General features: G+C 30.7%; 1 protein-coding gene and 1 long non-coding RNA gene across 2 annotated transcripts in view; one reads left to right on the forward strand and one right to left on the reverse strand.

Moving 5' to 3' along the window:
* LOC136091465 (MARVEL domain-containing protein 1-like) overlaps nt 1-12,056 on the reverse strand; it is a 33,165-nt gene that overhangs the window by 2,054 nt on the left and 19,055 nt on the right. The gene's annotated exons all lie outside the window — the stretch shown is intronic.
* On the forward strand, nt 1,892-4,791 carry LOC136091583 (uncharacterized). The gene is made up of 6 exons (XR_010644092.1): nt 1,892-2,255; nt 2,403-2,470; nt 2,561-2,586; nt 2,743-2,803; nt 2,998-3,057; nt 4,487-4,791. It is a non-coding gene; the product is annotated as an uncharacterized LOC136091583 (long non-coding RNA).

The following is a 12,056-nucleotide window of genomic DNA, read 5'->3' on the forward strand; positions in this document are numbered from 1 at the left end:
TATATGTACGTTTCAATTCTTAACTACCCTCTGCAGTATGCTTAAAGGTTTCTAATATAACCGTATGGTAGATAGCAATCAGGGTTTCATCTAAACATAATAAGAAAATTTTAACAGCCCTACAATGAGACTATACTATAGTTTTGTAAATGTTTCAATATTTAGATATTTTATTTAGTAGCCTAAAATTATACAACTGCTGTATAAATTGTTTATTGAGCTCTGTTAGTATAAAACAACTCAAACGTTCCTTCTAGTTTTTATATGTTTTCAATATTGTTTTTTTCTACTTTTATTTTTGTTATTTTTTTTCCTAATCTTATATATAATATAAAAAATTTTAAGGATATTAGAATTTATAGTTTCAATTCAGTACATTATAAATGAATAAATACACATTTTTCAACTAAATATAATCTTTTACTATTTATGAGTAATACGAGCCATTTTTTTTAGAGCATTTTTTATAACGTGGAGCTATGTCACGATTGTAAAATTTAATGAAGTAATAAATTCGATTATCAACAAAATAGTGTATCAGTTTTCTCTCCAAATGTGATGCATGTTTTGGATGAAGGTTGTATAAAAAAATGAAATTACAGTCTTTCTTGATAGCTTTAATGATAGTTCCTGCTATATTTTTGCATACAATTATTTTATTAATGTTCTTAGTGAAAGTAGCTTCCATTACTCTCACATTTTCACGTAAACAAGAACTTGGTTCTACGGAATGATTTTTTGTGTTATGATTCTTAGCATAAACAAATTCATCAAAATTACTACAGATTTCAGCAGATGGTTGAGATAAAGTATTTTTACATAATTGACATAAAGAAACTTTTTTAATTAGCCAACTAGCAAGAGAACATCAACCCTGTCTTACAGGTACAGAACATATTTTTATTTTCAAATCCTTTATTAGTATCAAAGGTTTTACAATGCCTTTGTGACTTAATTTTGTTTCATTAAATAATGAGTTGTTTGCTACATTAATTTGTACATTTACTAAATTACGACACGATTCTAACAATATTGCTGCAGTGAAATCAGATTCTGAAACACAATTTGTATTAGACTTTGTTTATGTTGTCCACCCTTTTCCATATTTTGTTTGCTTTTTCATTCTAAGTTGACTCTCAAAAAATTTAATCTGGTTTACAGAAAGGTATTTCGTTGCAAAATCACAAATATGTTTAATAGACCCATTGCATTTTTTATTATGTGTTTTTTAAAAAAAATAGTTTTTTGTTTAAACGATAATTTTTAACACGCTTTAAGTTTATTACTTTCTGAAAATTCAAAATCTTTTTTTTAGCTTTATAATTTAATTTTAATTCTTCTGAGTTAGTAGTGTCTGTACTAGAAAAAACTGGTAACTTTACAGACTGCTCACTTGAAATTGATTTACTTTTTTTGTGTGACTGAAGAAATCTTTCTGAAGGTGCTTTTCTTTTAATAGAAATTTTGTGAGGAAGATTTGGTACATCAAAAAGGGTTGAAATTGCTGTTAAAATTGCTCTTTTGCCTCCAATATTTGTTGGGTAACAGTGTGTTGGTTCAAAATGCTCCCTGCATAGAGTATATAATTTTTTGAGTTCTAATAAAGTTTTCTTGTCGAGATCTTGGCGACGGCAATTGATAACCCACTGCTTGCATCAGAAATAAAAAATTATGCATATATATATTTAAATATGAGTATTTATACATCATATATACACTAATTTTATATATATATATATATATATATATATATATATATATATATATATATATATATATATATATATAAATATGTATATATATATATATATATATATATATATATATATATATATATATATATATATATATATATATATATTTTAATAATAAAACAGATACTAACCTATTTTTTTCTTTTAGAAAAGGAAAAAATGACACACTTTTATCAACATTTTTCCCTCGTTTATGTTGACAATTAGAAGCTGCGCAAAAACCAGCAGACATATTATCCAGCCAGTTTATTATTTTATACTATAGTTTGAGAGCTTAAAATATATGAAAGGAAAAATATATAAAAATCAACTGAATCATGCAATAGCAAAGTATATATTGTATTTTTTTATTTGTATTTTGTTGTTTATGTTTACAACCTGGCTGTACTACACATCCCAGAAGCCTTTGTGTTAGCAATTACAAGAATTTAATGCAAATTTTGCCGAGTTGTACCCAGCTTCTGATAATGTACAAGGCATTGTATATGTACACACGATAAGGTTTTTGTGTTTCTTGAAATGTCTTTGAATCTTCGATAATCATTATCATAAATGATATAAATAGTATCTATTTTTTGATATCTTTTTAAAGTTACTAAAGTTTAACTTTTTTAGGTTTCACTTAATGAAACATATTCTGTTTTGTAGGTGATGTATTGATTCTTGACAGGCTGATAATTTTATAGAAGCTAAAGACTACCTTATTTTAAATATAAGTAAGTTGCTCTAATTTTTTATTGGTTTTAAATAATTTTACGCTAAATATTCAATTTTTTTTTATATGAATCTAATTATTTATTGTTCAGTGTTATTGTCAGATGATGATATTCAGGTTTGATTTTATCAAGTTAAATTTACTTTTGAAGAATCTTTTAAATTTAATTATAAAATTTACATTTGGTTTTTTTTTAGTTTTTAATTCAACAAAATTTTTCAACAAAAGCTTAAAAACTTAATAACAGTATTTTGTTTGTTAATTTATCTTTAGTGGCACTAAGAAGTAAGCTGCGTGGAGAAATAATAATAAGAAGAAGAACAAGCAATAAGCTGTAAGCAGAAACTGAAACCTACAATATGTTATAATATAACATTTGTATATATAGTGTTATTATTGTATAGATAAAGTATTATTGTAAAGATAGTATTATTCTATTTAATGAGATATTTTACTAATGGTTTGATTGCTCTAAATTGTATTAAATTTTTAATTTGATTACCTGTAGTTTTTTGATATTAATTATAGCTAATAAAGTTGTAGCAATCCTAGCAACAATCGCTGCTGCACCAACCTTATCTGTAACTGGTAAATAAATGATTTGTAGGTTTTATAATTAGATTTAAAACTAAAATATCACTTAGCTATTTCAGTTGTTACTTTTTTTATATTTAGGTTAATCTTATCAAGTTTGTATGCTATTGAAATGTTAATCCAAAAACATACATATTCATATCATCATCCAATAGCAAAGAAATTCATTTCATCATCCACTCGCAAACAAATTCATTTCATTATCCAATAGTAAACAAATTCATTTCATCATCCAATAGCATACAAATTCATTTCATCATCCACTAACAAACAAATTCATTTCATCATCCAATAGCATACAAATTCATTTCATCATCCACTAACAAACAAATTCATTTCATCATCCAATAGCATACAAATTCATTTCATCTTCTAATAGCATACAAATTCATTTCATTTTTCAATAGCAAACCAATTCATCTCAGAATAATATTTTATTTTCAGTTTAGATTTTGTGAATACTTTTAATTGCATTTAATAATTTTTATAATAATCAATAATAATCACTGAATTAGGGGTATCTAAGAAGTACATGAAAGAACTTAAAAATTACTTTTTCACTGTGTATGTTCTTTATTGATGTGACCTATAAAAAGATTTATTTCAAAACAAAATAAACATTTTACTATATTCTTATTTATTTATTTTTTTGTTTAACTTTATAATTTTACCTTTATTTTCTCATAATGATAGAGTTATTTTTTATGATTACTAGAAAGATTTTAAGTTTAGTTGTTATTTTATTTCTTTTGTTCAACTTTAGTGCTCTACCAACTATCATAAATTTACTTTGTCTACTTTAAAACTTACTAAGTTAAAATATGGTTTTAACTTAGTAAGTTTTAATTATTTAAAATTAACTATGTTGATCATTAGCTAAAAGTTTAGAAAGAAATTAGTTTGTCACAATTAAGGTAAGAATAGTAATACTTTTAGTTCGAATTACAAAATTTGTTTGCATTTATAGCTTCTACATTTTTTTTATTTTGTGTATTAGCTAATTGTCTTTGCAAAAAATGTCTTTTCTTACAAATTTTAACTTTTTTTAACAACGCTCCGGAAAAAACATCAAAGGTAAATTGGATTGTGGTGTTAATATATTTTTACTTCTTATCGTGTCATAACTTTTTTTTTAATTTTATTATAAATATATTTTACAATGCTTTTTTCGCATATTAAAGAGAAATAGAGGGGCCCTTGTGTCGTAAGGTGTGGGCTTAAATTTAGGGCAAAACCTCTCTCATCACCCTTTTTTTTTAATATAGAGTGTGGGTACTGTAGAAAGTAAAGTATAAGAAAGGATAGTGGTGGGGAAAAATATGTTGCAATATATTTTGTTTTATTATTATGTATAAATAAATTGATTTTCTGTTAATACATGTGGTGTATTTTTTCCTTTTTATTGTTCAATTACTTTATTTAGATAAACCAGATGAGGTGATTGTTCGATATTGACGTACAATTAAAAATTGTTATGTTTTGTTTATGTGTAAATAAAAATATTTTTAATTTGACAAAGCTAGCTATTATTATGAAATCACAATCCGTATTGATTCGTTTTTATTTTATCTACGTGAACGAAAGTCTAAGCAAATATCTGACATGTAAGTTTCAAGTTGAGGAAATTATCAAAAATTATATCAAGTTTTACAGATTTACTTTTACTTAAAAATTTCAATGCAGCAATATCTTCTTAATTTTGATTTATAGCATTTATATGCCGTTTTATAAATAAATAATATATCTTTTGTTTATTAAATAGTGTTAAAAGATAATAATATAGCATGCCAAAGTGTTTGAAGTGATTCGCGTGGGTTCAAATCCTTTTGTTTACATACTTTTTTTTATTTTTTAATCTTTTCCAATTTTCTCGAATAGAAAGTAAAACACTTTTAAGGGCCAAGACACATTATATGCTTAACATATATAAAGGTATACTATAACAAAAGAGAAGGAGAGTTTTTTAAAACACTTTAAAGTTTCTTTAAACATTAAAAAGCTTTTAAAACATTCTAAAAACATGAAAACACCGTTAGAAATTTTTGCGCACGTGTCACGATAGAATTTAATTACTAAGCACACTAATAACTCAAGTTATTAATGTGCTTTGTAATTGTTTAAGATTCCGCAATAAAGAGACAACTCTCTTTCTTTTAAAAAAAGAAGTGTACATGCAAATTTTGATTTATTTAAAAATAACAGGGCAAGAAATCTAATAAGCTGCAGATGGTCTAAAATAAAATGTTAATAAGTCCGTCCCCGTTTTTTTATTTTTCTTGAATTTTACTGAAGTAATAAAGTATTGAGCATTCATAGTTAGCTCAAAACAAATTTTTTTAATTTGTTTCTTTTTTTAAAACTATTGAAATAAAGTGAAGTTATTAAAATGGTCCGAATGGAATAGACTTATCATGACCAGTATTATACGAGTCACGGTAAGTCCGTTATTTCACATATTTAAGTCATCTCATGTTTATTGAAAATTTTTATACCAATGGTAATTAACTAACATATTTCAAGCGGGTATTTTAAATATTATTTAGACTGGTACTTGTATCCAATCCGTTGATAAATAGTGATTTGCGCAACGTTTACCGAAACGCGTACAGTTTTTTGAAATTAATTATAAAAGAAATTTTTTTTTCATAGCTTTAAAAAGTAAACAATAAGTATTGTTTTCTATATGCATATTGTTATTTTTTTACCGCAAACTAAAAAATATTCAAGAAAGGAATTCGTATAGGTAAAAGTTCGGTGTGGAATAGATGTACTAAGACCCGTATTTTACGGGTAATGACAGCTAGTGTGTACAGTATTGCGATATTTGTTTGCAGTAAAAAAATGACTCTTTTTGAAGTTAAAATTCACAAGCCAATGCAAGTCTTTATCTGTTACAAAAGTGAGATCAAAAATTAAGATCGGCTCTTGTTCTAATCAATCGAAAAGAGAAGACTTTTTTTCAAGGCAGAAGTATGAAATTGAGTCATCAGCAAATAGTGAACTTTAAATAAAAGGTTTTCAGGAAAGTCATTAATTTAGATATAGAATAAACAATATAGGGCCAAGTAGAGAATTATGAAGTACCCCAGAATTTCCTGGAAATAAAGAAGAGTGTTGGCTTTTGAGGATGATTTGGTTAATGCGGGTAAAAAAAAAAAAGATTTTATAATCCTAAAAACTTTCCTAGATACACCATAAGAAGCATGCTGGTTGAGAAGACCACCATGTCAAATCTTGTCTAAAACTTTACAGTGCTAGCCAAAAAGATCCGACCACGCATTGTTTATCTATGTAAACAGTCTGTACATTTTAGTGTAGGCGCTTTCCTCGGAATTTCACCATCACGCTTTGCATGTGTGATTGGCTAGTTATCGGCCAATCAAAACAGTTGTACCATTGTTATATATACCATCGCATGCGTGTCTGTAAATTACTATTTGCATTTGACTACGGCGACAACATCACCTGAAAAACGTGCTAAAGTACCACTTTTGATGGAAGATGATAAGTCTGAACGTGCAATTGCCGCACGTTTACAAATGCCAGACAACTGTTCACGACGCACGTAGGAGTATTTGACGATTTTAGCTGGCCAAAATTGGAATTATTAAAAGTGGCCGTACCCACTTAATTACCTACCCTTACTATCTCTCGATAATGGTCGCTTAAGGAGCAGTTAATGGTTTGGTTATAAAAGTAGTAATTGGAACTACACAGTCTAGTTAAATATCCGATCTATATCTGCGTGGTTCATTTTATTTACGAGCGATTTTAGTGGTGTCTATTGAAGCTGTGTACAAGTGTTTACAACAGAAGTTTTACAGTGTTATATCATGGATGAATCTATGACACGTATGTACATTATTTACTCTTACTACCGTTTTGAAATTTTAATTACCACAAAAGTTATGTACCATGAAATTTAGCATTTTTTAAACAAATTTTAAAGTAAATTTTGACTTTAAAAGTGAAAAAGTTGTAGTGCGCATTGAAACCCTCTTAGTTTTTTTCGTTTTTCTATGAGTTTATACCACTAGCTATTTAAAAATCTTTATTTCAACTGCCTGTTGATGCCATCTAAATTTTAATCATTTTCTAAGCACATCAAAGTCCAAGATGAACTTTTCAACATAATTTTTTTTTCTAGATGGGTCATCAGGAATGCAAACAATCTCTCGTTTGGATTACTACAACAGTACTCAGCAGCAGGAGGCTCCAAATTTCAATGAAAAAATGGACTTAGCTGATCAAAATATGTTATCAAGAAATCATTATACCGAAGAACTAAAAACAGTATACAAGCGTCAAATGTCGAGGTTGAAAGCTATTTTTAGAAAAATGTGGTCGTCTTCATCATGAAATATTTATTAAGAAGCATGGCCTTTGGCTGCAAGGGAGTTTCCAAATACCGGGTACCCCATCCACTCCATCATCAGCAGGACGACCAAGAAAAATTTTTGTCGATTCTAGTGAACGTTCAAAGGGGAGAAAAACAGAACAGCTCAGGAAAGATGTGGAACCAGAAGCTATTGTTTTTGCAGCTGAAACTTGTTTGACAACAAGTGACAAAAGAAGTGACAAGAAGCAATGGCACTGCTACAGTATTTTGGTCGAAGAAAAAAAACATGCTATCCTGATCCTGATTCGTTCACAGTCACAGAAAGTTTACTGCCGATAAACCATACTGCCGATAGATTGGTGTTGTATTTAGAAGAAGTTATCAAGACTCTAACGGAAAGTGGGCGTAAACACATGAAATTATCTACAAAATGGGGTTGTGATGGATCCAAACTCCACAGCTTAATCAAAAGTTTGAGGATGACTCTAATTCTGATGCCAGTATATTTCAATGCTCAATGGTTCCATTATAGCTAGCTTGTGGAGTAAATAAAAAGGTTATCTGGCAAAATCCTACACCATCGTCTCCAAGGTTTTGCAGGCCAATTCGAATTAGGTTCATAAAAGAAACTGCTGATATAATAGCTGAAGAAATTGCTTACATGGAAAACAAAATTGCAGGCTGGAAACCAACTCAACTTCAAGACATAGCAGTTGAACATGTGATGGTGTTAACTATGATTGACGGAAAAGTCTGCAATGCAGCAACCACCACTAAATCGACCATGCGATGTTATATTTGTGGAGTAACATCAAGACAATTTAATGATTTGGACATAACATGTATTTACAATCAAAGCAGATACAAATTTGGACTATCCATTCTGCATGCTAGAATACGGTGTTTTGAAAGTCTCCTTCACCTATCATGTAAATCGTCTGTAAAAAAATGGCAAAAAAGGCTGAATGAAGATGAGAAGAGACTCATCTCAGATAGGAAAAAGAAAATCCAAGATGAATTCAAGAGCAAAATGGGCATTCTTGTCGACATACCTAAGGTTGGATTTGAGAATGCCAATAACGGCAACACAAGCAGGAGATTCTTCAACGACCCGGAAACATCTGCAGATATCACTGGAGTAGACTTCCGTTTAATTTCCAGAATGAAAATTATCCTAGAAGTAATTTCCAGTGGCCACAAGATTGATGTAGAAAAGTTCAGACAGTATACTTTGGATGCTGCAAAGCTTTATGTTGAACTATACCCCTGGTGTCCAATGACTCTAACTCTGCATAAAGTTTTAGTACATGGTCCTGATATAGTAGAGAATGCGCTTTTGCCAATTGGACAATTGTCGGAAGAGGCTGCCGAAGCCAGAAACAAACATTTCCGGGAGTACAGACTTAGCTATGCTAGAAAATTTTCTAGAAAAGATTGTAACCAAGATATCATCAATAGGTTATTGTTAACATCCGACCCTCTGTTGTCCAGCATTGGGAAAAAGAAACACAAACTTACAAAGCCTTTTTCAAAAGAAGCTGTGGAATTGCTTCTTCCTGGAGAAGTCCAAGATTTCGACACTGAAAACAACGAAAATGAAGAATATTCTGACAATGACGAAGTGGAATCTGTTTAAATATTAAAATATAGCATGTTATTTACCGTAATATAGTTTGAAAAATAATATATCTTTTATTTCCTCAAATCCTATGGAATAGAATAAAATTTAATCCCTAAAGTACCCATCTTTCCCCTATATTGAACGCCACTGGCTTGGATTTGAACAAAAAATACTTAATTTACAATTTCTTGTCGTATGGTAAAGTTTTCAGCTGTTAAAAAGAGAGAAATAATTTTGGCCAGCTAAAATCGCCAAATACTCCTACGTGCGACGTCATTCAGCACATCAAGTCAACAGGCACCATCGTTGCAGGAAGATCCAGTGGCATACCAAAATGTACCACATCAAAATCTGACGTTGTGATTCGCCATGCAGCCACGAAGGACCTACTGTCATCATCTTCACAAGTTCTCAATGAACTGCCTCCTGATGTGAATGTGAGCTCTCGCACCATTCGACGACGTCTTGTGGACAATTTCAGTCTTCGTTATTAAAACCACGACTATCTTAGAAAAACATTCGTAATTTTGTAAAGCACATAAAAATTGGATTATGGCAATATGACGACGTCGAATGTTCTCAGACTAATCGCAGGTGAAACAGTTTGCTACCCATAAAGCGAATTTTCGACGGCCACCAAACACACGCTACTATGCCCGTTATGTTGCTTCAGCGGTAAAACATTGCCATGCGACTATGATTTGGGGAGCAACTACTGCCAGAGGTCGAGTAGGAATCCATCTCATGCCGCCAGGTGAAACTATCAAAGCTGTTAATTGTTTGCAAATAATAAAGGAAAATGTTCCTATTTGGCTCAGAACTCGCAATTGTGACATCTTTATGCATGACGGCGCGTCATGTCATCAGGCAGAGATTGTCAAGATATGGTTTCAAGAGAATTCCATCAAAGTTCTTGCTCTGTGGCCTAGCTTGTCACCGGATTTAAGCCTGATTGAAAATTGCTGGGTAAAATTGAAAGCAGATGTGGCAAAAGCAAACTCGATGTCGGCGACAACTTTGAAGGAGGCTATACTGGAGGCGAAGTCCCAAAAAATAACGCCTGATTACTGTGCCTTCTTGTTGTCTCTATACCTCGAAGAATAGAAGCTGTCCTCAAAGTCGGAGGAAGACATTCGAGGTACTCGAAACTCTTTCCTGATATTAACTATTTGTTGGTTTCTTCGAAAGTGTTTCCTTGACTTATGTGGATGTTGTTTGTTGCGTTTAATTTAATCATATTATCATTAAATTGAAGTGGTATTACGTTTCTGTCTAAAAACCTTAATTGTCAGATCTTTTTGGCCAGCACTTTAGATATGTTAAGCCATATCTCTAGCTTTACCGCTTCCATCTAATGCACGACAGTCACAGCAGTTAGCAAGTCAGCCGTAGAGCTAGAAATTTGAAAACCGTACTGATTTTCAGACAGTTTGTTGTTTGACTCAAGATGGAATGTGAGAACTTTGTTGATCAAAAACACAAAAGCCTTGCTAATAACAGAAAGGAGACTGATCGCTCAATATTTGGAGGGTTAAAAATATTTTTTAGAGTTTTTGAAAGTTGGAACAACAGATGCCATTTTCCAACATGCAGGAAAACAGAACTCAGTCCATCTTATTGAATAGTTTTGAGAGATTTGAAGTGAGTTCTAAAACCAACTTTGTAAGACTTTTACAGGAATGTAGTCTCAACCACAAGCCGTAAAGGAGTTTAATTAAAATATATCTTTAGCAACGGAAGCTGGAGTGATTTGAATGTCAAACAATTGGTTAAGCTGTTTAATTAGAATGAAAAAAAGAGAATGAAAACATAAGATTTTAGAAACGAATAAGAAAAAAAAAAAGTTATTGATAAGAGCATAAGAGTTTAGTTAAGATATGATTATGGTAACGGAAGTTGGAGTGATTTGAAAGTCTTACAATGGCAAAAAGTCACTAGAACCTAACTTCTCAGATTAGTACGATATTTAGTAAACTGAGAATAATAGAACTTAGTATCAGACAGCACTTTTTACATCAATTTCTTGCAATAATAAATAGGCGTTTGTTCTCAAGACAGTTGTTTTTTTAAAAAAGTTTTAAAAAATGGATACAATTAGATATATTACCTTCACAAGTAGGTAAAAATTATGGAGTGTATTGAGGCTTGAATGAGAGCCGACAAGAATGAATAAAAGTTTTCATTCTTGCATGGATACAGGAGATCATGTATGAGGTGCATTTACCAGTGATGAGAGTAAAGAAATAAGCCCAAGGACCATCACAAAGAAAATTAAGAAAAAAATTTTAGTCAGCTATAATATGGTAGTAAGTAGTGCAATGATATAGTAGGTCCAAAAAGAAGTACAAAGTGAAAGATTTATAGAGATCATTGCATAATTGGAACCACCTAAGAGAGAATAAAGAGAAACTTAACACAAGCTAGGCTCTCTTGATCTGCTTCTTGTCTCTAGAGACAAGATGCAAACCATGGAGTGAAGGTAAATAATTAGAGTTTTCTGGAAAATGAGTCACAAAGTAAACTATCTGAGTAAGAGATTGAGAAATACAGAAAATTTAGGCTTTACTACCAGCAGGGTCAGTGGTATTAGGGCCAACCCATTAAATGTGATTATTGGGCTACATGGTAAAGTCAATTCAATCAGAAACTGCATCTACAAGAACGCATCTTAAGACAAAGAAGTAGGATAGAAAACAAAGAAGAAGATAATAAAGTGCAGAGGTGGTAATTGGAAGCACTTAAAATAATTTTCAAAGATTTCGAACCTGCTTTCTCAACAAATAGATGATTTAACTGGTAAATGTGCGCACAAGACAAGCATTTGACTATTGTAGTCTTTGCGAACCAAGTGAGGTTACAATCAATGCTGAGATCTAAAGAGGAAATAATTAGTAAATTAGTCTTTCAAAAAGCAAGCAAGTCTGGCAAATTTTGCAAGAGGTAAGATGCAACTGATGAAAAGCTACTTCAAAGACCATGAATATTTGTAAAAGATATAATAAAACAGTTTGGTGGCAGGGATGGTTTTTTATG

This window comes from Hydra vulgaris, chromosome 15 (assembly GCF_038396675.1).
Source record: "Hydra vulgaris chromosome 15, alternate assembly HydraT2T_AEP".
In the NCBI taxonomy this organism is placed as follows: Eukaryota; Metazoa; Cnidaria; class Hydrozoa; order Anthoathecata; family Hydridae; genus Hydra; species Hydra vulgaris.